This window comes from Lissotriton helveticus, chromosome 8, assembly GCF_964261635.1.
Source record: "Lissotriton helveticus chromosome 8, aLisHel1.1, whole genome shotgun sequence".
Classification (NCBI taxonomy): Eukaryota; Metazoa; Chordata; class Amphibia; order Caudata; family Salamandridae; genus Lissotriton; species Lissotriton helveticus.
Window position 1 is genome coordinate 127,172,953 of NC_136069.1, and position 24,922 is coordinate 127,197,874.

A 24,922-nucleotide genomic window follows, 5' to 3' on the forward strand; every position below is an offset into this window, starting at 1 on the left:
GATTTAAGTACTAACTGGAGGTCGGCAAGTTCTTGCCGTAGAAACTTGCATCACTACAAGGGTGGTTGTCAAAGTGTAGATTTAGGTCTCCCAGGATAGACAGATTGCTGTGACATAGTGCTAATTGAACCACTAGTTCCACCAGCCTGGCAATAAATCCTGAGGCTACACCAGGTGGTCGATATATTAGAAAGCCATTAACTGTGTGGTTGTCGGCTGCCTTTATTGTGAAAGAGGCTGCTTCACTTTGGTCTATGTCTACTGCATGCATAGTGCCATTTAAGGTTAATTTATGAATTATCGCTATGCCTCCTCCACGCTTATTAATGCAATCCTGTCTAAGGATACCGTAATCCGGTGGGAGTGCTTGAAGTATATCAGGAGCCGAGGACTCGGTCAGCCATGTCTCTGTAAGAAAGAGGGCATTGGGTTTTTTCCAAAATACAATCGTGAATTTCAATCGTGTGCCTATTCAGAGATCTACAGTTAATGAGTAGAAGATTAAGTTTATGGTTCCCTTCAGGGACTACCTGAGGCTCACTTGTTTGGAAAGGACAGTGCAAGCATCGCATGACATTGTCTCCAAGGATAGCGAGTACTTACATGAGATTGAGATTGAAGGCTTTAAGGTTCTCAGTTGATCTCTTGAGTACGTCAAGTTCTGATTTCTACTAAAACTAGCAGGGGTTCTTGCTCCTTGTCCTGGCCAGCTGCAGACGGGCGCAGACAGGCTTGCCATTGGTGCGCCTGCTGTACGCGTCTGCTGCGTGTCATTGCTGGCATGTGCGGGGAATAGGTGGGGAGCCGCCAAAGTCTAGACTGCTAGACTGCTGATTTCCTGCCAAGAATCCAGGCAACAGTGAGGGAAAACACCCGAATGAGCCCTCCACTCAAACAGCACTAAAGCCTCTGTGGAACGGTACAGGAGGTCAGGGGTCCCAGCAACAAGTAAGTAGGACTAAAAAACAGTGCTAATAGTGCTAAGAACTTTAACCCCTTCTGTGCGGGGCTGTTTCCCCCGCTGTGCTGGGGGCGGGGGCCGCGTACAGCGCCCGGGTGCTCATGATGAGGTCAGCTCATCATGAGCTACGGCGCTCTGGTGCTCATGACGAGCTGAGCTCGTCATGGCCACACCCATTTCCATGGAACGTTCAGCACAGCAGGGGAATCAGGCCAGCGTGCGAGCCTTCCACGGAACGGGCGTGGTCATGACGAGCTCAGCTCGTCATGAGCACCGGAGCGCCTTAGCTCATGACGAGCTGACCTCGTCATGAGCACACGAGGTGTTAAAATAGGTATTTTAAGGGTATGATGTGCTACCAACAAAAGTTAAAAGAACATCAGCGTATTTTACCACGTTTTTGTCAGGGTTAGATCATCACGCTATTAGACCCTGCCACTGTCTGCTAGCGCTGCGCGTCCTCGCTGGGCATGTGCATTAAGTAGGCGGGTAGTTTTAAAGGCTAGACTGCTCAACTACTGTTTTCCGGCCAAGAATCCTGTCGTATCGTATCTGCCTGGCCCCACGTTGAGACAGGGCAGGCGGAATGGGAAGGGGCGGAGAAACAGGAAGTGACGGAAAGAAACGGCAGTATGAAGGTAGGCGCCTAAGAATAAAGATGTGTCTACAGTAGCTCTTGGCTCCGCGTCTTTCTTTGGGAGTAACGACGGTACACTGGCGACGAGGGTGGGATTGTTGACAACCCACAACGCTTGTACCCCGCCGTAAGCATACGGCCGAAGACCAGAGAGCCGACAGCACCGTAACGAGAAAGCGCGAAGAAGCGCGGAAACTGCAGAGGAATCCCGCGCGTCGCCTGGATGCTGCCCGACAGGAGCGCTGCTCAGTAAATGCAGCCCAAGCCCAAGAAATCCTCATCGTGACCCAGACCGCACCGGGAATCGAGTGAGCCTCAGCACCACGCGCGGAAGGCGCAAAAGCAATGAGGAGAGACCTGGAGCCCCTCCCCCAAGCACTGTAAGTGACACGGAGCGAGCGAGGGGTGTGCCTGGATGCCGCATGAAATTGAGAGCATTGAAGCCCAAGGCCTTACCATGACAAGCAAAGGAAGTTAACTGTCAGTGCGAAAGAGGAGTTGTCCTGAACGGCGGCCATCTTGAAGTCAGGCAAGACCAAATAAAGGAAAAAAACACAGAACTTTAGTGACAGTCGGCTTAGCAGTCAATAGGTGGGCTCAAGATGACTACCCAGCCTGATACTTCACGCCCCTCCAGCACTGGGGCAACAGTCCAACCTCCACCACCGCCTCAAGTGTTCATGGGAGTATCATACCTACGCCCACCAGACCCACTGGAGCTGACCTCCGGGAACAAAATGGGGCCCAAATGGAAGAGCTGGGCGGAGGACTTCGAAGACTTTATGACTGGGTCCCAAGTGCAGGATTCCAAGCAAAAATTGATAGCGTTGCGAATTCTGGTTGGGAAAGACATTGCGCAAATCATCAAAGAACTGCCCGCTGCCAGCGCCGCCTCTTATGACGACGTGAAAGGGGCCCTTGACCGGAAATTCCTACACAAACGTAACTTGGACTATGAGCGCTATACGTTCAATTTGGCGTCACAAGAAAAGGATGAATATATGGGTGACTTCATTGTACGTATCAGGCGCCTAGTCCAACATTGTGAGTTCGACACTTTCAACACAGAGGATGCGTTGCGACTACGCATAATTGAAGGTTGTCAATCTGAATCCCTACGTCGGCGCTTATTAAAGAAACACTACACGTTGGAAGAAATAGAGGAAATGACACGGATAAATGATCAAGCGAAAGATCACGCTGAAAGGATGGAAGCCACCAAGCCTGAAAAGAAAGAACAAGCCTTCAGAATGCAAGCCCGCACAGACACCAAACGTCGCTCGGAACACCACAAATCAAAAAAATTCACACGGACCTCCGGAGGGACGTCATCATGTTATGGGACGTCATCACGTCATGAGTCACGACATGATAAAAGCGGCAGACCTACGTCAAAGTGATACAGGTGTGGCCAAGAATACCCTCACTCAGGGCAGTGCCCTGCCATTGGCCAACAACGCCACCGCTGTGGAAGAGACAATCATTTTGAAGTAGCATGTCAAACGTGACAGACGGAGCGGAAGATAACCACATCACGGCCGACCACGCGCCACCATGCTCGAGCAATAAATGGTAGAGGAGGAAGTTCCTCTAGCTCGTCAAGATCGAGTGATTGCTCAGCCAGATCATACCAGTCCCGAAGATCAACGTCCAGAGAATCATCACCGCACACACCCGTGTCACAAGACACTGACGAATATATATGCATGGTGTCAGACCCGGACCGACTAAAGAAGTACCCCAAACTGGACATCAGAATAGGAAATCACCCTGCGAAATTTGTGCTAGACTCAGGAGCGTCTTTGAACTACATCTGCACCCTTGAATACCAAAGCATGAAACCCAGATCAAAACAAGTACCGGCAGCAGTCCGAGTCTACACATGGATGTCCAGGAAACCGCTGCCATGTCTAGGCCGATTTAGCAAGACACTTACCTACAAAGACCGACAAATCCAAGCCTACGTTCACGTGGTTGAAGTTCCTGATGCTGCAGACTGTCTTCTCAATCTACCAACCGCAGAACGCCTGAAGCTCGTAGACCTCCTCTACATGATAGAAGACGCCCCAGACATTGTCAATACATTTCCGAATCTCTTCAAGGGCCTAGGAAAGCTTAACCAGTTCAAAGTCAAGTTGCACATTGATGAGAAAGTAACGCCTGTGGCGCAACACCACCGAAAGGTGCCATTTCACCTACAACAGGGGGTAGATGATGAACTACAAGACTTATTGAGGACGGATATCATCGAACGCTCCTCAGGACCCACACCCTGGGTATCGCCGGTGGTGGTAGTACCTAAGAAAGGGCAAGACAACAAGGTGCGCCTGTGCGTGGACATGCGCGCGCCCAACACAGCCATCGAAAGGGAGCGACATCCGGGACCCCACATTAGCTACATGATCGCTCGTCTCAATGGGGCGACGGTTTTCTCGAAATTGGATCTCAATAAGGGATACCACCAATTAGAACTACACGAGAAGTCGCACTGCATCACAACATTCACGAATCATCAAGGGCTTTTCCGCTACAAACGCCTTAACTTCGGGATAACCTCGGCCCCCGAGATATTCCAAGAAGCCATTCGGCAAGTGATTCAAGGCATCCCAAATTCTTTCAACTACAACGGTGACATCTTAGTATTCGGAAACAATCAGACTGAACATGACACAGCCCTAGACAGAGTTTGCCACGCACTGCTAAACGCCAATCTTACCTTGAACCCCGAAAAATGTGAATTTCACAAATCGACCCTAAAATTCTATGGACACATCTTTTCCAAGGACGGCATGAAACTTGACCCAGAGAAAGTATCGCCCCTTGCAGATACTCCTCAACTACAAGACGTCAGGGACCTCCGATCATTTCTAGGGATGGCAAGCTATTGCGCACGATATATCAAAGACTATGCGAATATCAGCTACCCACTCAGAGAACTAACTCGTCAGGGCCAACAATTCCTATGGACACCAGCCTGCGACCAAGCCTTCAACAAAATCAAGAAGGATGTGAGCTCTGCCATCCACCTCGCATATTTTGACACCAAGCGAAAGACTGAAGTAACTGTTGAAGCCAGCCCGGTAGGACTGGGCGCTATCCTCGTACAATACCATGAGGACTCTGATCAACGACACATAGTCGCTTATGCCAGTCGCAGCCTCACTGCCACTGAAAAAGCATACTCGCAGCCTGAGAAGGAGAGTCTTGCTGTCGTATGGGCCTGCAAACATTTCCACCTTTTTGTATACGGAAAGCATTTTACCCTCATCACGGACCACCAGGCCCTCGTCACAATATTTGGAAACCCTAGAGCCAAAATGCCCCCACGCATTGAGAGATGGGGATTGCGGCTCCAAGACTACGTCTATACTATCATCCATAAGCCTGGAAAATCAGAGAATCCAGCAGACTACATGTCCCGACACCCTCGTCCACTTACCGAGTCAAAGAGCTCCCTGGCAGAGGAATACATCCACTTTGTCATTGACAATGCGTGTCCTCCTACCGTACCCCTGGAGGCTATCCGTGAGGCAGCCATCCAAGACCTCACATTTCAAGACATCATGGACCGCATATGCACTAACTCATGGAGACACTTACAGGATACCTCTCAAAACACAGCCCACACCACTCAATAACTTGTGGCATTCAAACGTGTTCAAGACGAACTGTCCATCAGCGCAGATGGTTTACTGCTGAGAGGAGGGAGGAGGGTAATCCCACAGAGATTACGGCAAGGAATCATCAACATGGCTCACGAGGGTCACAGAGGAATAGTCGCCACCAAGAAAGCACTCAGGGAACATATCTGGTTCCCGTTACTTGACCAGATGGTGGAAAACACACTCAAGGACTGCACCTCATGCCAGCTAGTAAGTCGCGATGAACCGCCAGCCCCTTTACAGATGTCAGAACTACCAGACAGGGTATGACAGCAAGTGGCCATCGACCTCTTCGGCCCTCTAAAGTCGGGCAAGTACATCGTCGTTATCATGGACGAATATTCTCGATTCCCGGTCGCACATCAAGTGTCCTCCAGCAAAGCGACGGCAGTGATCCCCATTCTTGATGAGACCTTCGCAGCTTGGGGCATCCCCGTAGGAGTAAAATCAGACAATGGGCCACCGTTCAATGGTCATGAATTTGCTGAGTTCGCAAAACATCTTAATTTCAAGCACAGGAAGATAACACCGCTGTGGCCCCAAGCCAACGGCATGGTAGAACGATTTATGGGGACACTTAAGAAGGCAGTCCAACAGGCCGAACTTGCTCACCGTGACATACAACAAGTTCTAAACGAAGTACTGCGAGCGTATCGCACCACACCTCACAGTACCACAAATCAATGCCCGGCCACCCTGATGCTAGGTCGAATCCCTCGCACCCGGCTACCCACTCTGAACAACGCCTCCCAATCTCAAATGGTGACCACTGACCATGCCACGTTGGTCAAACTAGACCACGACAAGAAGCTGAAGATGAAGATCTACGCTGACAAACGGAGGCATGCAAAACTTGCGGACATCCAAGAAGGAGACTGGGTGATGGTCAGACGCGATCACACAACGAAAGCAGACAGTTGATACCTTGCTCACCCGTTGCGAGTCTCCAGTCGGAAAGGGACCATGGTCACCGCAGAGGCTGATCACAAACGAATAACTCAGAACATATCACACTTTAAAAGGTGCACGCCCACTGGTTATGACGAAACCTGAGTCCATGTCTCCAGCGCTGACTCCCTGAGTCAGAACGAGAACAGTGACCGAGATCGCTTCAGCCCGGCAAGACATGAAGATGCTGGAGATCACCGGGCACCAGAACTGGAACAGCCCGGCCGTCCACGAAGACGCATCAAACGACCAGCACGTCTCATCGAAGAACTCTAAGAGACACTGTTTGTACAAAAGGGGGAGGTGTTGTATCGTATCTGCCTGGCCCCACGTTGAGACAGGGCAGGCGGAATGGAAAGGGGCGGAGAAACAGAAAGTGACGGAAAGAAACGGCAGTATGAAGGTAGGCGCAAAAGAATAAAGATGTGCCTACAGTAGCTCCTGGCTCTGCGTCTTTCTTTGGGGGTAACGACGGTACAAATCCAGACGGACGTGAGGGAAAACACACGACCCAGCCCTCTGCTCAAACGGCACTAAAGCTGCGGTGGAACGGGGCAGGAGGTCAGGGGTCACAGCAACAAGTAAGTTGGACTAAAAAATGGCGCCAGTAGTGCTAAAAGTTTTTAAAAAGGTACTTTAAAGGTACGATGTGCTAACAACAAAAGTTAAAAGAACATCAGCGTATTTTACCACGTTTTTGCCAAGGTCAGATCAGCACGCTAGTAGACCCTGCCACTGTCTGCTAGCGTGTGTAATATTCATCTGCAAATGCGGGTTTATACTGTAATCAAAAATAGCCACTCCCTAAATAAAAAGCTTGTGTGTGATCCATCCTGGGTCATAAGAGATGTAGTAGCATGTTTTTCCAAGCAGAACACATGACTCCTCATATTCCATTGAGTGAGATTTAAATCGACTTTACAGAAGAGACTTTGGGGGTTGTTATTTGCTTGGAAAGTGTTTTTAACATGTTGCACGCACATGTAGGGTGGGTTTATGTATTACCTTTTAAATTATATTTAAATTACATTTGCTTTTTTTAGGAATAGGAAACAGTGATTATGCTTTACGGCCATGGTTATTGACACCATATCTAAGCACATCCTGCCGACATAACAACACACTATTTTCAAAGCAATCATAAAATAAACATTTGTAATGATTACACAAGACAACAGCGTTGCTGTGCCAATGAACAAAATGTACCTTTTAATCAAGTGACAGATTACTGTAATATGACTTGAATATAAACGAAGTAAACAATCTTTTGACAAATTGGGCACTGTTATTGCAAATGTTGCCAACAAACCAAATGAAATACAATGTTAAAATCAAAACTATTGCTTCTGCCTCTACCAGCGAGTCTTTTTTAAGTACAAGAAACTGTAAGAATGGCAGACACATCAACACCTGATATTTGTCTGTGTGTGCGCTGCACATTAATGGAGTTGGACACTGAGAGGCTACTAAGGCTGGAACCCTCTTCACTAGACCACTCCCCCACCCCACCCACCAAAATCACCTGTTTAAGAGATTTGGCTGATTTGTATGTTTTCGAATGCACTGGTGTGTTGCACAAGTTCACGTTCCATATTTATATTATAGTGCACCATCTCCACCTGAATATTAACTGTTCGGCAAGATAATGTCGCAGTACCATGGGCCAGATGGTTTACTGGCCAAGTGATATGTGGGTGATGTCTGCACCTCTGATTCACATTGCCTTGTGCATGACAGTGCGTAATGTTCTAACAGCCTGAAGGGGTGTGGCCTGGCATCTGCCAAGATTGCAGCACATGCGAGAGCTCCACCGGGGCCTCAACGAAAGCCAGACAATCTTCTCTCTAAATCCTGTGGTTGCAGCACCGTACCTGAGTGTAGGTCCGCAACATATCGTGCACCGGTGTTTGGCACCCGACGATGGAGCTCTCACCCTGAATGTCCCGAGCAAGGCAGTGACGGTCCTGTGAGGCCGCCAGGAATGAAGGCCTGAGGCGATGCTGGCCTGTGCTAGAGTGTGATGCGCGCCAGGACAGGCTGTGTAGCCCGGCTGCAGGAAGAAGAAGTGACCGTGAGAGAGCAGGATACACCAGGGACTGGTCTCCTGTGATCCTGTGAACTCGCTGCCACTCCTGACTAGTGAGAGCTGAATAGCCGGGTGCAGGCGGGTGCCAGACCGGAAGAGTGCGGCCAGAAGAAATGGGTCCTGTGGGGGCAGGAAAGGCAGGGGGGGCTCATCAACACAGACCACGCGGGCAGGAAAAAAAAAGTGTCTCCACTCTCACAGTTGCCAACGAACTCACCAAGTGCCAGGAACGTCACTGCGGCAAAGGCCCGGGCTGACTGGGCGTCTGGGGCAACGCAGCACCTTCCGTGATCCTGTGCACCTGCTGCCACTACTGCCCGGCGGGAGCGAAGAGGCCGGGCACCACTGGGTAGCTGCAGAGAAGTGTGAGGCCAGAAAGAGTGAGTCCTGCGGGAGCAAGTGAAGCTGGGCAGCAACCATTCACACAGACTTTGTGGGCAGGGCAAAAAAAGCACCCCCACCCTTACAGGTGGCAACAATCTAAGCAGTGGCCAGGAGCACCACTGCAGTGCAGACCCGGGCTGTCTGTGTGACTGGGGCAGCACAGTACCTCCTCATTACAAGGAGGCGACACTGACCTGAGACCGGAAAACTAGGAAGCTGCCGACCTAGAGCCCTTTTCCTGTCCTGGGCACGTGCAGCAAGAGAGGGCTGGGAAGCGAAATCTGGCACGCTTGTGCTGTACATGAAGGACCACCTGGCTTGCTCTAAATGGACAGGCAATTTGGGCACAAACACAAGCTGGTCCATTGGACCACCTCAGCGATGCAATAGATGCAGGAGCTCGGCTTGGTAAAACACTTCGAAGCAGGGAACAAGTGCAGCAGCCGCCACACATGGGTGGGGGAGGCAGACATGGAAGTTCCAAGAAGGTACTGAAGGCTAATTCAATGGCACCCTTCCTGCACCGTGATTGGAACAATGCTACGGGATGGACATGTGAGCCTAGGGTGCCTGCCCTACTTCACCCCTACTGAGTTTTGGAACTTGACATAATGAAGCCTAAGGGGGCCCAACAGTACTGTCCAACAATTTGGACAAACATGCGATCCTAAAGCAGCAGCAAAGAGCGGGAGGAGCTACCGAGGAACGGGACAAGGCACCAGACCATCGCTCAGATCAATAATGGCAGCCATCCAGACACTAGGAACAACTTTAGAGACAAAAATTGATAAGGTTACAATACAAATGAACTTAATACTGGCTGTTATGAACAAGACCTCAGAGAGGGTTGATGTGGCAGAGACGAGAGACGAGTATCACGGATCTCCAAGCTGCAACACGTACACTTGAAGAAAGGGTCCAGCAACTGATCCATTAACACAAACAAGTCACCCTGAAGCTGGAGGATCAAGAAGGAAGGGCCCGCTGGAACAACATACAGGTGGTGGGGTCCTGGAGGAGGCTGAGGGCTCTAGCGTGGACCTCTTCCTTGAGGACATATTATTGATACATCTGAAACCTGAAAGACTGTCCACCTTTTTCGCAGTGGAGAGGGCTCACAGGGCGCCGGTCCCCCATCAAAACCTGTGTCTCCCCCTAGAACTATCATTGCCACGATTCTGAATTATAGGGACTGGGACTTCATCCTGCAAGTGGCCAGACTACATAGTGATCTTGCCTATGAGAACACAACCGTGAGATGTACTCGGATTTCTCCCTGAAGGTGCAGCCGGAGCGACGCACCTATGACGGAGTAAAATGCGCTCTCAGAGAAAAAGGAATAAAGTACATGACGCTTTTCCCGACAAAATGTAGAGTGATCAACAATGGCAAGCCCTGGTTCTTCACGGCCTCATCGGACATTCAGGACTGGCTGGATGAGGGGCGCCCCCAAAAGCGCACCCAGCACCAGGGGGGCAGATGGAGAGGAAATCGGAGTCCGCAATCGAGGTATCCAAATGGGCGAGGAGGGACGGACATGCACAAGCAGTGCTCAAGGAGTTCGAGATCACTGAGCCTGGCAGCCTTGGAAAATCACCAAAAGTAATTCAGGTATTGCTGCTGTAGTGATAGTGGGACTTACAGTGGCCTCACACCACACTCAAGACTGAGTTAAGCGCGAGGTTAAATGTATGCGATAAGGTGGGTGGGCCTGTATGTTCTTAAGCCGCAGTTAGATACAGACTTTATAATGTAACAAACACTGAAGGACTTGGGCTGAGTTGGGCCCTCTGGGGATCTAAGAGAGACGGCACTCTGCAGCCCCTATATTATCTGTGTGTTTATTGGATGACAGGCGCTCTGCTCGTTGGGGATGTGGGTAGTTCTAGACCCACAATGCCACAGGGTAGCTTGGAGGGGGGGCTTATTAACTGGGTTTGTTTGTGTAAAGTTGAGTACACAATACTTCAATATTGCTACATATTCAGGGTGGGTAGTGGTGGGCTGACCGGATGGGGCAGGGAGGCGGGGGGGAAATGGAAAATGCACGGCTCCCAGATGGCCTTACAACCAACTAACAGACTAAAGGTGATATTGTGGAATGTGACTGGCCTGGGGTACAAAGTTAAACGGACCATGGTACTACAGTATCTGCATAGACCTTCCCCAAATGTCGTGCTCCTGCAGGAGACTCACCTGAAGGGAAACAATTACCTAGCCCTGAATCGGTTTGGTTACACACTTACGGCCCATGCTGGGTTCACCACTGACTCTAGGGGAACGGCAATCTTGACCAAAAACTCGGTGCCACTAGTACTGAACCACACCTGGTATGATCACTTGGGACGCTATGTGGCACTCTACAGGAAGTGGGAGGGCCTCACCCTGAATATATGCTCAGTATACATACCTCCTAGGATGCATGGGATGACATTTCCAGATCTCAGTAAATTATTGCTCGAGATGCCCTTGGGTACTCTCATCCTAGGAAGGGACATGAATGAGACAATGTCATCTGAACTGGACCGGGACACACAGTCCCATAGAGTTAGGGGGCCGCAGATTTTAAATGTTTTTGCGAACATGATTGGGCTGGTGAACCTTTGGAGAATGCACAATCCTGGTGCAAGTCAATATACCCATATCACAGCAGCGCATGGTAGCAGAGTGCAATTGGACTACATCTTCGCACGCTCCATATCCGCCGGTCTTTTTCAGGCCGGATGCCACAGGCCAGTGGGTTATCGGCTCATTCCCCAGTCGAGGTCTTTATGAGAGGCCCGATGAGGGACTGGACTGTGCCGCCACGTCTAGATCCTACCTAATTCAGTGATCATGACTTCCAGGATCAGTACAGGGGACCCGTAGAACAATACTTTGCAGAGAACTTGGGGACTGTAAAATCTCACTGCCTACTGTGGGAGGCATACAAGACGGTTGCTAGGGACTTTGTGCAGGTGACAGTGGGGGCTCGGCATAAGGAGAAACGTGCGCAGTGCGACAGTCTGGAACAAGAGATTTTGTCCCTATCGGCAATGGCTTCGTATCAGGGGGACGATGCAGGCCATAAACACAAGCTTTGGCTTAAACAGAGAGAGCTTAGAGATCTAGGAGAAAATACAGCACACCTGCATGCGATAGCTACACAACGGCAAATGTATGACCTCGGTGACAAAGCTAATAAGCTTATTGCATGGCTGGAAAGGAGAGACAGAAGCCGTAACTGGGTTCTAGAAATCCAGGCCCCTGAGGGGATACAGCGGGTAGCTGGTGCGGATATAAAAGAGGCTTTTGCCTTATACTATGAGGAGCTTTATCAATCGCGAACTGAGAGGGGGGAAATGGACTGCAATGAGCTGCTAAAAGACATAAAGCTCCCGGTGCTGAGTGTAGAGGAGTGGGACATGACTGAGTCGGACCTGACGATTGGGAAAATCGAAGGTGCCATGGGCAACCGGCAATTGGGGAAGTCAGCGGGTCCAAACGGCTTTCCTGTGGAATCATTTAAGTGTGTCACGGGTACTATTGCACCATACATGCTCAAAATGTTCAGAGAGGCGAGGGAGGTAGGCCAGTTGCCAATAGACTTGAGAACAGCCCCCATAGTGGTTATCCCTAAAAAGGGTAAGCCCCAGAATCTTTGTAGCTCCTACAGGCCTATCTTGTTACTCAACTATGAGACCAAGGTGCTGGCAAAGGTGTTAGCCAATAGATTATGTCCGGTAATACAATCCCTGATACATCCTGACCAGTCCAGATTTATGCCTCACAGAAGCACAAGGTTGAACCTCCAACGCGTTTATGGAGAATTACTGCCTTCCACCAAGCTCGGGTCCTGCGATGAGACAACGCCGGACAGAGCGGGGCCTCCTTTTTCCTGAGCTGGGTTCCAGGAGAGGTGAGGTACACTCCCTGTACTATTCAGATGTAAGAGACACTGTTTGGTACAGAGGAACACGATTTTGGACTATTTATGTATATCCTTTACAGATTGTCGTTACGTTCACTTTATGTATGCAGTAGCTAATGCTTAGAACTCTGGCCCTGAAGAAAGCCATGGGATCTTGTCCCTACCGGCTGAAACATGTTGGCCTTGTAAATGCAGTTATATGTTTAGACTGCTTCCTCTGCATTGTTCTTGTTTGTTTGAGGGAAAGGACAAATTACATTTGAGTTTTTTGCCTATTGATCCTTTTACCCCTTGTTTTTAACTCACACATCTTTTGATTTTTGCACTGCACTCGATCCCATCTTTATCATTTGTTCATGGGTACCTTAGCGATTGATGGTGCGACCCAATTGAGTAAGGGCGATGGATGGGTCTCATTGATCAAGAGACATACCACCCCATTTTTGGATGACCAAATGAGAACACTTGATCTACATACCTATTTGATGGGAATCCAACACATCTCTGTACGGGTCTTACCAACAATCTCAGTAGGTCCTTCGACAGGTTTGTCCTGGCACACATTCTGATATAGAGACTTATGTAGCTCTATTAGCGCCTAACTCACTTATGTAGGAGTTTTGCAGCAGCTCGGAGTACTTGAAGCTCCGTTATAGACCCCCGGTTCTTTTGTTGTTAGAATTACATATGGTCTCAGAACAACCGGAGGTGCCGGCAGCACTCCTGTCACTCGACGCCCATATGGCGTTTGACGGTATCGAATGACCGTACATCTTCGCAGTCCTGACTAAGCTGGGCTTTGGCCTGAGTTTTCGTTCATGGATTGGTCTTCTCTATTCATTACCGATGGCATGAGTTAAGGTTAATAGTACAATGTCTAGGGTCTTCGAACTGCATATGGGCACTCAGCAGAGCTGCCCACTCTCACCAATACTTTTTGCACTAGCACTCAGACCACTAGCCTCGTGGGTGTGAGGGGATCCAGTGGTTAGAGGAATCGATATAGGAGGGGGGTGGGAGGAGCGTATCTCCCTCTATGAGGACAGCATCCTGCTTTATGCCCACAGACCCCAACAGACCTTCCTTAGACTCATTCACATCATACAGTCTTTTGGGGAGTACTCTGGGTATCGTATAAACTGGGACAAGTCCCTGGTGTTTTCCCTGGTGGGTGAGCCACCCGTTCTGTCGTCAGCATGCAATGAGTTGGTTCACAAGGAATCTTGGGAATGTGGATAAACAAATCGGTAGAGGAATTCCTGAAGTTGAACGTAAATGCACAACTGGATAGACTGAAAGGTGACAGGGCCCACTGGTGACGCCTACCGATATCCCTTATGGGGAGAGCAGTTCTGTTCAAGATGATAGCTCTCCTGCGCCTGTTATACGCATTACAGAACATCCCTTTTCTGATCCTGGAGGCCTTCTTTCATGTGATCGATTCAGAGCAAGGCACACAGTTGTGGGGAGGGGGCAGTCCCAGAATTGCCCTATGAAAACTACAACAAGGGGTCTATGAGGGAGTACTGACTGTGCCTGATATCAAAAATACTATTGGGCAACTCAACTTATCAATGTTAATGGGTGGCTGTTCTCTGCGACCGAGGAGCCAGCTTATTGGGTAGATCGACTGGCTTTGGGCAAGAGTGGCCATCTCTCTGCACTCTATTTGAAAAGGAAGTGCACCCAGTCCCTCCCAATTCACACCCAGACGGTGGTCGCAGCATGGCGGAAGGCAACCAAAATGACCAGGCCTAGGTGATGTCCACTGTGTTGGGTCCCCGGTCCTGGTAAATATGAGATGGTACATCCTCCGGGTGACGGGTGAGACAGTCTGGCCCAAATGGGCCAAAACATGTCTCGCACTGGCGGGCGTGGTTGCAAAAAGGAACATCACCCGGTTATGGGGGGCCAGAGACATACAAATGGTAGCATCCTGGGAAAGGGACCTGGACTGGCATCAACGGGCTAAACAGACTATTTACCAGAGCAGAGGGTGCCCACGCAAATGGAAAAAGAGATGGGGGGCATGGGCGACTTATAGGGACCAGGGTTAGTTTTGGTGGGAGGGACCTTGACTATGGTTCATAGGATTTGTGACATCCCTGACATCCTGAGAGGAAATGTTGGGTCTGTGGGACTGCGCTAAATGAAGGTATCTATGTATATGCCTATTTTATTTATTTATTTTGTTGAACTTGTATTGCGCACAGCTACCCGCAGTGGGTTTCCCGGCGCCAGGGACAGACTAGAGAAGAAAAACAAGCAACTGCAAAGAGGGAAGACACAAAACCGAAAGATTTAGAACAGAAGAGTTTTCAGTTTTTTGCGGAAAGCGAGAAGACTCGTTTCTGTTTTTAGCGCCAACGGGAGAGCATTCCACATCTTGGGTCCTAGATATGCAAATGAACGGCCTCCCATTTTTGCCAATCGTATTCTAGGAATCGCAAGATTGCCACTGTTAGAAGACCTCAGAAGGCGGCCAGGCTGATATGGCTGGGCAAGATTATGCAAGTAAATAGGAGCAGAACCTTGACGAATCTTAAATAGAAGGCACAAAGTTTTAAAGGCCACACGATCCGAAATTTTTAACCAATGAAGGTCGCGTAGAGCTTGCATTGCAGACATTCTCCGAGGAACATTGCGCAGCAGACGGGCAGCTGAGTTCTGTACAACCTGGAGTTTATTGATTGTGGCTTTATCTGCTCCTAGATAAAGCACATTGCCGTAGTCGATACGAGACATCACAAGGGCCTGTACGACAGTTCTACAAGTGGACTCAGGCAACATCCATATGATCTTCTGCAGCCAACGAAGAGTGTTAAAGCAGATTGCAGCGACCTTAGTTGCCTGCTGCCTCATCGAGAGTTTGTCGTCGATCAGGACACCGAGGTTACGAGCAACAGGCACAGGGGTAGGCAGTGGACCCATATCACTGGGCCAATGTCTTGAACCCCATAGATCTTTTTGTTTGCCTAGTATGATCACCTCGGTCTTATCTCCGTTGAGCTTTAACAGATGCATTTGCATCCAAGCTGCAACACGAGAAAGGCCGATTTTAAGGGCAGAAGTGTCCTGAACCCTGCTGCTAGACAAAGAGAACACAATCTGCGTGTCGTCTGCATATGAGTATATAGACAAACCGGCGTCCTCTACGATAGAAGCAAGTGGTCTGATGTAAATATTGAACAACAGAGGGCTCAATATAGACCCTTGAGGGACGCCGTAGGCAGATGTGCCTAAGCTACACCACCTGACATGTATACTCATTCTGTTTCCAACTGAATCATTTGTTTTTCTTGGTTAATAAAAGGAATCCTTAAAAAAATGTTGTAACAGCCTCTGTACATTTATCACATTTGCAATGTTTGCATTCATAGCAACTAACTGTATATTGACAATTTAATGTTATTACTCTTCAGATGCTGCACCTACAATTTAAGAGCACTAGGCCACCAGACATGGACGGTGTTTCTTACCATATATTCCGGTGCTAAAAGCCCTGCCTTGCTTGCCTTGGATGCACTTGGTCAATGCTGCAGAAGCCTCCTGTGCATGTATTGGTGCCCCATAGCAGGTTGTGGTGTGTCCCTGGCTGTACTTTTCTCCTCTGAGATGTGCAGAAAATCTAGCAGTTTTGAAACTGCTATTCAGGGTTAGAAAGCTCAAGCTCAGATTGTGTGGCAGGTTCATCAATTACTTCCTCCATGTCATAAGGTCTATCTTGTGTTGCCTCTTGGTCTGTTTCCTATTCTCTCTGGGAGGGTACCTCTGTGATGTATAAATATGTATGCCGGGAAACCCTTTTTGGGTAGCTGTCGCGCTTTAAAAACTTAAAAATAAAGAAATAAATATGTTACTACGATCAATTCACAAACTGTTCTAATAATTTTTTCTATGATGACAATATGCACTTTTAAAGTGTTTGTGACTGTTTTTAACGAGATGCTAATCACTTGAACTTAGAAATATTTATTCTCTTTCACTTGCTAGCTGAAATCTCCTGAAACGCTGTGGAAATCGGCTGGAGCAGGAAAACAGGTAAACAGATCGGACGCGAGGTTGCGCTGAGAGGCTGTGCTGAGAGTCGAGGGTTTCCAGTGTGCGTTTGCATTCACGGCCACATTTTCCAGCAGTGTATTGTATCGAGCTAGCTTGCAGCTCACAAGCTCACAGGAGGTTCTTGATGTCTCCTGGCTGCTTCCTCCTGCACTGCCACTTGGACTTCTGGGAGCTGTAGTTCTTTCAGGTTTCTGCTCCTGCTTCTGGACTTTTTCGATTTTTTGCTGTTTGACCCACTAGGTTTCTCGCCGAGAGGGGGATATGAAGCAGAACAGAACAGGACAGAAAACCAGTCAGGTGGGAACCCTAGATGGGAACACCCTCGAATGAGGAATTAAGCGCATGTTTTGCAGTATTGTATAGTGCAAACGTGACTTTACTGCTGTGGGAGCACCGCTGTGGGGTACTGCGAACAGTCCGAGGGGGCTGTGGCTGTTCCTGTGCTCCTCTTAATACCATCTGAATTAGGGGTGTGCACGCTAACTCCCCCACCAACCAGGAGGCCATTCCACACTCTGGTGGGACTTCCAGTCCCAGAGAGCAACGCGAGGATTTGATCACCAGCAGCTGCGAGGGAGGCGCGGCCTGAACCCCTTTTTAAATGCCACTTACATCCCGCGGGACACGCCCAGGCAAAGCCCGGGCTAAGAGCTGGCCAGTACTTGTCCGTCATTGCCCGGAAGAGGCAGGGCAGGGCCATCCCTCTTTTGTCCCGGGCCTCTGATCTGCTCTAGCAGCTGTTACCGCTCTGTATTCCCGCACCTTGAGTCGCATAAAGTGGCTGCTCGGGTTCCGCAGCGTCGGAGGAAGCTGGACTGGGCCATCCATCTTACCTCCTGGACTTGAGGTCTGTCCAATTTAACCTGTGATTTGCATTGGGTATCTAGTCCTCAGAATACCTTTTGTGTTTAACTGGGGTCAAAATGAGTAAACAAAGGGTACTTAACGGCCAGGGGGCTGCAGGGACTCTGGACACTTTCCTACAGAGGGCAGAATCAGTGTTAATAAATGAAATCAAACTTACGGAAAGGAGGTTGTCACTGGATTTGCTTATCCCTCCCCCCAGACTTTCTATGACCCCTGTGCTTAATGGGCCATGTATGTTGACTTATACTGATGTATCTTCCCCTGGGCCTGGTCCTATTCATCACACATTAGAAGAACACTCAGTAGATATTGTGCCCTTGTCATCTACGGAATCAGAAGTTAGTCCGGTCAGGCCCACAGTTACCACAAGAGGGCATAAAACCAAGCAAAAGCTAGCCCCTGATGTGGCAGCCCCGCCTTAAAAAAGGAAGGCGAGGGTCTCCCGGAAGCAGAGCCAAACTGTGCATAGGCTCAATGGAAAGGTTGTGGAAACTCCTAAGAGCCCTAGTGTGCAGAGTGAAGTCCACAAAACTGTCCTTAATTCCAATGTAATAGCTAAATCCTTAGATAGCCTGCAAGTTGGGAACTTCTGGGGTAGGCTTGAAATTATAATGACAACACTTCTGAACCTATCCAGCTAAAATTATCTGCAATTGAAGTGAGGTTAGCTATGGTGGAGGAATACATTAGTCATATGCACTCACCTGTACCCTCACCAAGCTCTTACATCCCGAATACTATTGAGGTTGCCACAGGGCTTGGCAATTCCTGTAGAATTACTAGTGTACAGCCCTTGGGTGAGAACATTGCTACATAACAATTTACGTGCAGCAACCAGTTCTGGTTGTACTAGAAAGCCTCTCTCTCATAAAGTACCCCCCACAGAATATTCTGGTGGTATTTCTGATGCAGTGAGCAGAGACTTGACTCTTGGGCCGTCCAGTCAGCCAATAGACTGTGATAGAGGTATTGTCTCTATCATTCTGAGTCCCCCATTCAATCTCGGTCCACCTTAAAATTACCTCCGGCTGCTACCCCGTACGTCGTGGTTTTGGCAAATGTCCCCCCCCCCCACCTCATAACACCTATGAATACTGGGCATCGTTAAAAAACAAGTCACTCCATTATTTGAGTCAAAAAACTGGTTTAGGCAACCCCCTCTTCTCCAACTCTAAAATGGCCCATAGAATAGGTTGGATTGGCCCCTCTAAGAAGATCTTTAACGGAGACTGTGTTGTGTTAACTTTTAGTTCACCCCTGCTGGTGCGCACGATCTTGGAGAGAAGCAATTTAGGGACCCCCAATGCTAGTGACATACATACTTTACCACTGAGCTATTTTTTACTACTCCTCTGGGTGACCACTTGAGGAGTTTTAGGGAGCCCAGATTTCCAATCCCAGTGTTTAATCGTTTAGAGGCTCTGCGCTCACTGGAGGATATAGATTGACTGGTTAGGGGAACTCAAGCCTTGTAACTCCTGCAGTGAAACAGTGCAGTTTGGGTTTACTTTTTAATCTTTATAGCAAGGACTTAACTAGTCAGCCATCACCCTGTGCTAGTCCAGTAGCTCAACAAAAGCTAGCAGGAAACACTAGATCCCTTTATGATCCTCTTGACCCTTCTGCTATTTCTCTAGCCCCTAATAACACCAGTAAGGTTGCAGCCAGGACAAATGTGGCTATACCCCCAGTGAGAAGTTTTTCTGACCTGTGTAAAGTTCTCTCCTGGAATATTGCTGGTATAGCCTCCAAGTTGCACAATCTGATATGGGGAGAATTGATCAATCAGTTTGCGATCTTGTGCTTCCAGGAGACCTGGAGTAAGGACCCTGTCCATTTGAATGGCTACAGGACCTACCAAATGCCAGCAGTCAGCAGTCTGAGCGGTAGGGCCAAGGGTGGTCTTTGTGTTTACATATCGTGCACTATCAATTTAAAAAAGATAATAATGCATGCAGATAATTAGTTTTTTCAGCTAGTTAAAATGGATCTAGATTCTAAGCACTCACTCATAGTTATTAATTTATATAACAACATTCCTTCTGACAAGACGAAAACTGTAATTGACAACTTATTAGAAAATACAGACAGTAGTAAAGATGCAATGCTGATTGTGGCTGGTGATTTTAATTGTACTTTATGTCCGAATGCTGGGGACAAACTATGTGAAGCGTTAAACGATGATGGGGCATGTATATCTCATTTTCGACATTCGGTGTTGGGGGAACAATTTAATGAGCTCATTTTTACCTTCGATCTGGGATTTGCTAATGAAATGTGCCCAATCCCTGAATTCCCCCCCACATTTAATGGTAGGGGCTTTTGCTCCACCATCGATTATGTTTTAGTTTCCAATAGCCACGCAAATGGTCTTCACTCATTCTAAGTGTCTGATAACCCTCTGAGCGATCACTTCCCTCTTTGCTTGGCCTTTTCACTCCCGACCAAAACCATCTTAAGATGGGAAAAGAACAACCATCTACTCAGCAATTTAGCAATAAAGAGCTCCAACAGGTTTACATTGCGCTGGACTATGGTGGATCAAGACGCCCTGGTTAAATCAGTACTGGGTAAAATTAAACCAGCAATAGAGCTGTGCCTGAGTGATACAGCCACCCCAGAAGCAATCTTAGCTTCATTCCAGGCCATCACGAACGCTGTCAGAGAGTCCTTAACTAGACAATGTAATTTAAAGGGTCGCAATAAGGGTTGGTTTGACCCTAAATGTACTCAAGCTCTTTCCTATCTGAAAAAGGTACTACATAAAACCCAGAGGAATGGTACTGAAGTAAAGGTGGCAAGAGACACATATAATTTAGCACTTAGGGCTAGGAAGGCCACTATCAAAAACGAGTTGTGGAAAGCATTAATCTCTGCGTCAAAGTTTAATGACAGTGCGGCATTCTGGAAAGTGGTTGGGGCCCCTTTCCTGTCTAGAGAGGATAGTCCATCACTCGAAATAGCTATAATCGAGGAGCAATGGATTAACAATTTCACCAAGGTCTACCAGGGCATGGGTAACTCTTTTTTGACAAACTGTTGTAACCAGGATGTTCGCAATTTGAACTCCCCCGCACAAGCAAATGCTCTCATGTTCACCTTGGATGAAGTAGAACAAGCCCTGTCCGTAGGTAAGGGCGGCCAGGCACCTGGGCCTGATGGGGTACCTATTGATTTGTTTAAATCTAACACTACTGTCTCGGGACCCATCCTAACGCAAGTTTTAAATGCTAGCTGCAAAGCAGATTTCCCTCCTAAATCGGTAGACTCAACTATTGTCCCCATTTTTAAAAGGGGGGATAGACAAGACCCGACATGTTATAGGCCCATTTCATTATTAGATGCTAAAAAAAAAGTAGTAGGCTGAATAATATTAGAATGCCTCCAGTATTGGCGGAGGAAAACTCCGTCCTATCGGACTTACAATAAGGCTTCCGAGCCGGTGTAGGTACAGTTGAGCAGGGCCTGAACCTGTCCCTTTTAGTCCGAAAATATACTAGGGCCAAGGGGGGAAATTTATTTTTAGCTTTCGCGGACCTCACAGCCGCATTTGACTGCGTGGTCCATGATAAACTTTGGTCAATTTTGGACACGGTGGGGGTTGATTTACAGGTTATTTATTTTCTTAAATGTTTTTATAGCGAGGCTAACACTCGTGGGCGTTGCAGGCTGCAGGGTGAAAGCACAAATTCCTTTCCAATTATTAGCGGAGTCAGGCAAGGTTGTGTCCTTGCTCCATTTCTTTTTAACCTGTATATAAATGGCCTTGGAGAGGCGCTCCTAAAAGATAATCATGATTTTCCCCAAGTGGCAGAACGACATATCCCAGCCCTTTTATACGCAGACGACGCAGTACTGATGTCCCGCACCAGTTTTGGACTGCAGATAGCTTCTCCAATTGTATGCATGAGATTGGCCTAAGAATTAATTCCTCTAAGACCTTCACTATGCGCTGCGGCTCGAATACTAAAAATCCTAAAAGTATGTTTATGTCTGGATAAAAGATAGGGGTCACTTAGAAATGTTCATATTTGGGCATCCTTTTTGCCCATAATGACTCCTGGTCACAGGCGGTGGCGGCCACAAAATTGGCATTTCTGCGCACCACGTCCACACATAGAGCCTTTGCGATTAAGCTCGGGAAAAGCCCACCAGAGGCACTCATTAAAATTTATAGAGCTAAGTGCGTCTCTGCGGCAATCTATGGGACTGGGGTTTGGGGACCCGTTGATTTGCTCCCCATTTAAAGAGTAGATTGTATTTGTCCCTAATGGTACCTCTGTGACTATATGTCATTTGGAGCTGGGGCTATCCTTTGTTTCAGATTTAATAAAACTGGAGCCAGTGCTATTATGGCACAGACTCTGGTCAAAGGATGAGACAAAATTAAATAGAGATATCATTTTGGACGTTTTGAAATTGGATAGGGCCTCGAGAATTCCTTGAATGAGCTATGTGCAAAAGTTTTTCAAAGATCTTGATCTCGGTATTTTACCAACCCCAGTACCATAAAGGAGTTAACCAGGAAGGAATTAAAACTAATGGGCCTGTCTCTACTTGACTCTGCTAGGCTGTCAAATGAAATTTTAAAACCTGCAGTCCTGACTAATCAATTGATTTTAACTACTTTTAATATTCAACCCTACCTCACCGTGGTTTTCAGTGATTTTGATAGGTTCCTTTTAACTCGCTTTCATTTGCGAATATTCTATAGATTAGTTACCCTGCCTAAAGCAAATGACTGGTCCCAAACTTTACAGTTGTGCCCTTGTGATAACAGCTCCAAGCAGACATCAATCCATGTTATTCTCTTCTGTAAATATTACTTGGGCGCCAGAATTATGAGCATTGTCCCGTGTTAAAACGGTTTGGGCTTCATCAATGTCGATCTGCTCTTTTGGCACTAAAACAAATAGATAATGTCCACATTGTTTTCAGTATGGTCACTTATTTGAAACAAGTCCTGCGTTTAAGGAAACAATTGTTTTTATCTTAATCTTCCTTTTTCATGAATTTCAGGAAAGCATGTATAGTTTAATAATGTTTTATAAAATTGTCTAAGTGTATATTACATATATGTTTAACATGCATGAAATGCTGCTATTGCGCTTTTAGGATTGTTTGTTTACAATCGAATAAAGCTTTCTTGACTTGACTTGACTTGACTTGTTCCAGGACCCATAATTCTATCATTCCTGATGATGACCCTAAAATTGCAGAAAATGTCGAAACATTGTCAGTAGTGCAGCAAATGAACAGATCCTTATTTAGAGTTTTGTGGACGGGTTTCTCCATCACAAATGTGACTGATATTCCGTCCGCCATTTTACAAGTGCATTACATCCAATGGCACTCACTTGTAATACATTGAACTGGATATCCATTAAGTTAGCGACTTAGTATCTAGTCTTCCTAACTCTAAAGTAGACCCTGCGTTACTCTTACATTAAACAGAAGAACATGCTGTTGAACATATGTAATGTGATACCCAGATTAGCTACAGTGTCCTTGGTCATGTGATTCTTTATATACACAGATTTTTTGACAGTATTATACAACTTAGCTTGAGCACGGGGGACACCGAGCAATTGTTCATCATTGTATATGTATGTTGTAACCATTTGTTAAAAAGCTCATGAAGATTGAGAGGCGGTAGCAATATTTATGGCCAACATGGGCTTTTCTTGTGTGACATTCGCAGCCTGGAAAGGATTTTGAAATGACTCCCTAGTGAACCGCTGTCCTTTATAAACGCGGAGGAGGACAGGCGAAGGGGAGACTCCTTGCAGTTATTTGCATTGATTAAGCTCTTCTATCTGAATTCAAACATGCTGTGTTTTCCATGTAAAACATTTTGCTATTTTTGCAGTGCTAGTAGCACATACATATTTCATCTAAAGCATGAATATTGTAGGACACATACTGCTCTGTCTTTCGGCAGCATGTGAAGATGGCTTTCCTGTAGACTGCAAAGTGTGGCCTTTCTTTCTTTGGCAGAGATGCAACTATCTTAGTGAGTCTAACTCACATATTCTCTGACATGACTATCTCTCACTCTCATAAATACTCTCGCCTGCTCACATGATCAGATCTCTAGCTGATTAACATGATTTTCTTTCACGTCAATTATTGCTCCTGTGGCCTGTACACAGTTCCTTCACCTGCCCTCCTAAATATTATAAAACCTGCAATGATGCTTCATCACTCCCCACAATTTGGCACCTTCTTCTGAATTGTTTCATCTTCAGATTTGCATCATGTGAAGTTATACACTTGCTTTCTTCAACACTTACACCCACTCTTTACGCACTCTTGACATGCTGCAATTATGTGGATATTCAAACCTCGCAAAGTCTCCCATTATGTATGTGACATCTTTAGCTAGTGCGGACACATCTTAATTAATGTCACGTTGCATTCAAGGACTGGCACCTTTTCTGTTCCCATTATGCTAAAAAAAATCAAAGCATGCAAAGTGCTGGCATGGGAGAATCAGATGTTTGTTCTCTATGCGTCCTGCGGTGGATACTGACTTGTGGACCAGGATTTGTGTTACCAAGCTATTTTGCGAATCAATGAAGTAAATAATTAGACTTCCAAACGATCAAATGTGATGTCTGTTCTTTCAAATTCACCACCATGTACAAATCATTGGATCAGCTGTTAAAATATGCTTGTAAATCTTGCATCTCCTTTGCATAAATCAAACTAAACATTGTTACACATCAAAATGCAAGTAGGTCAACCTCAGATAATTCTTATTTGCTTCTGCCTTTTACAGTAATACAGTACACACTGTAGTGATAAATCAAAAGCAGCAGACTGTGTATCACTTGGTGCTCCTTGATTGCATATTTATTTGAATCTAAAGTATTTCTATTTGTATATGAATTCCCGTGTGCATTGTGAATTTCGAGCCAAGACATCGATGGGACAGAATATTGAGTATGAAGTATATATAAAAAAATCGCCAAGTAAGTATATTGATGTTTTCTATACATAATCCCATATATATGTACCTAGGGGGTACTTATATTTTCAAGATGCGTACATGTGGAGTCAGGAATAGTAAATCTATACCCACCTATATGTACTTACCTTTCAACATTTTGTCCCTCAATATTCTGTCTTTGACATTCCTGGCACCATAATAATCTGGGGTCGATATTCATTAGTACAATCGTGCTTGCCACTATGCTTCAGATGGAATTATGTGCTTATATCAATGTTTATCACTTTACCCAGTTACAATTCCTGTTCCATTAAGTGAGGTTTAAGTACATGTGAAGGGTCAAAATAAAAACAGCAACGTTTTATAGTCTCGGTTTCAGATACTTTGAGATTATCAGGAGTTCAGTGGAAACCTCTATAATGTATTATTTCATTTGAGCCCCCTGCCTTGGTG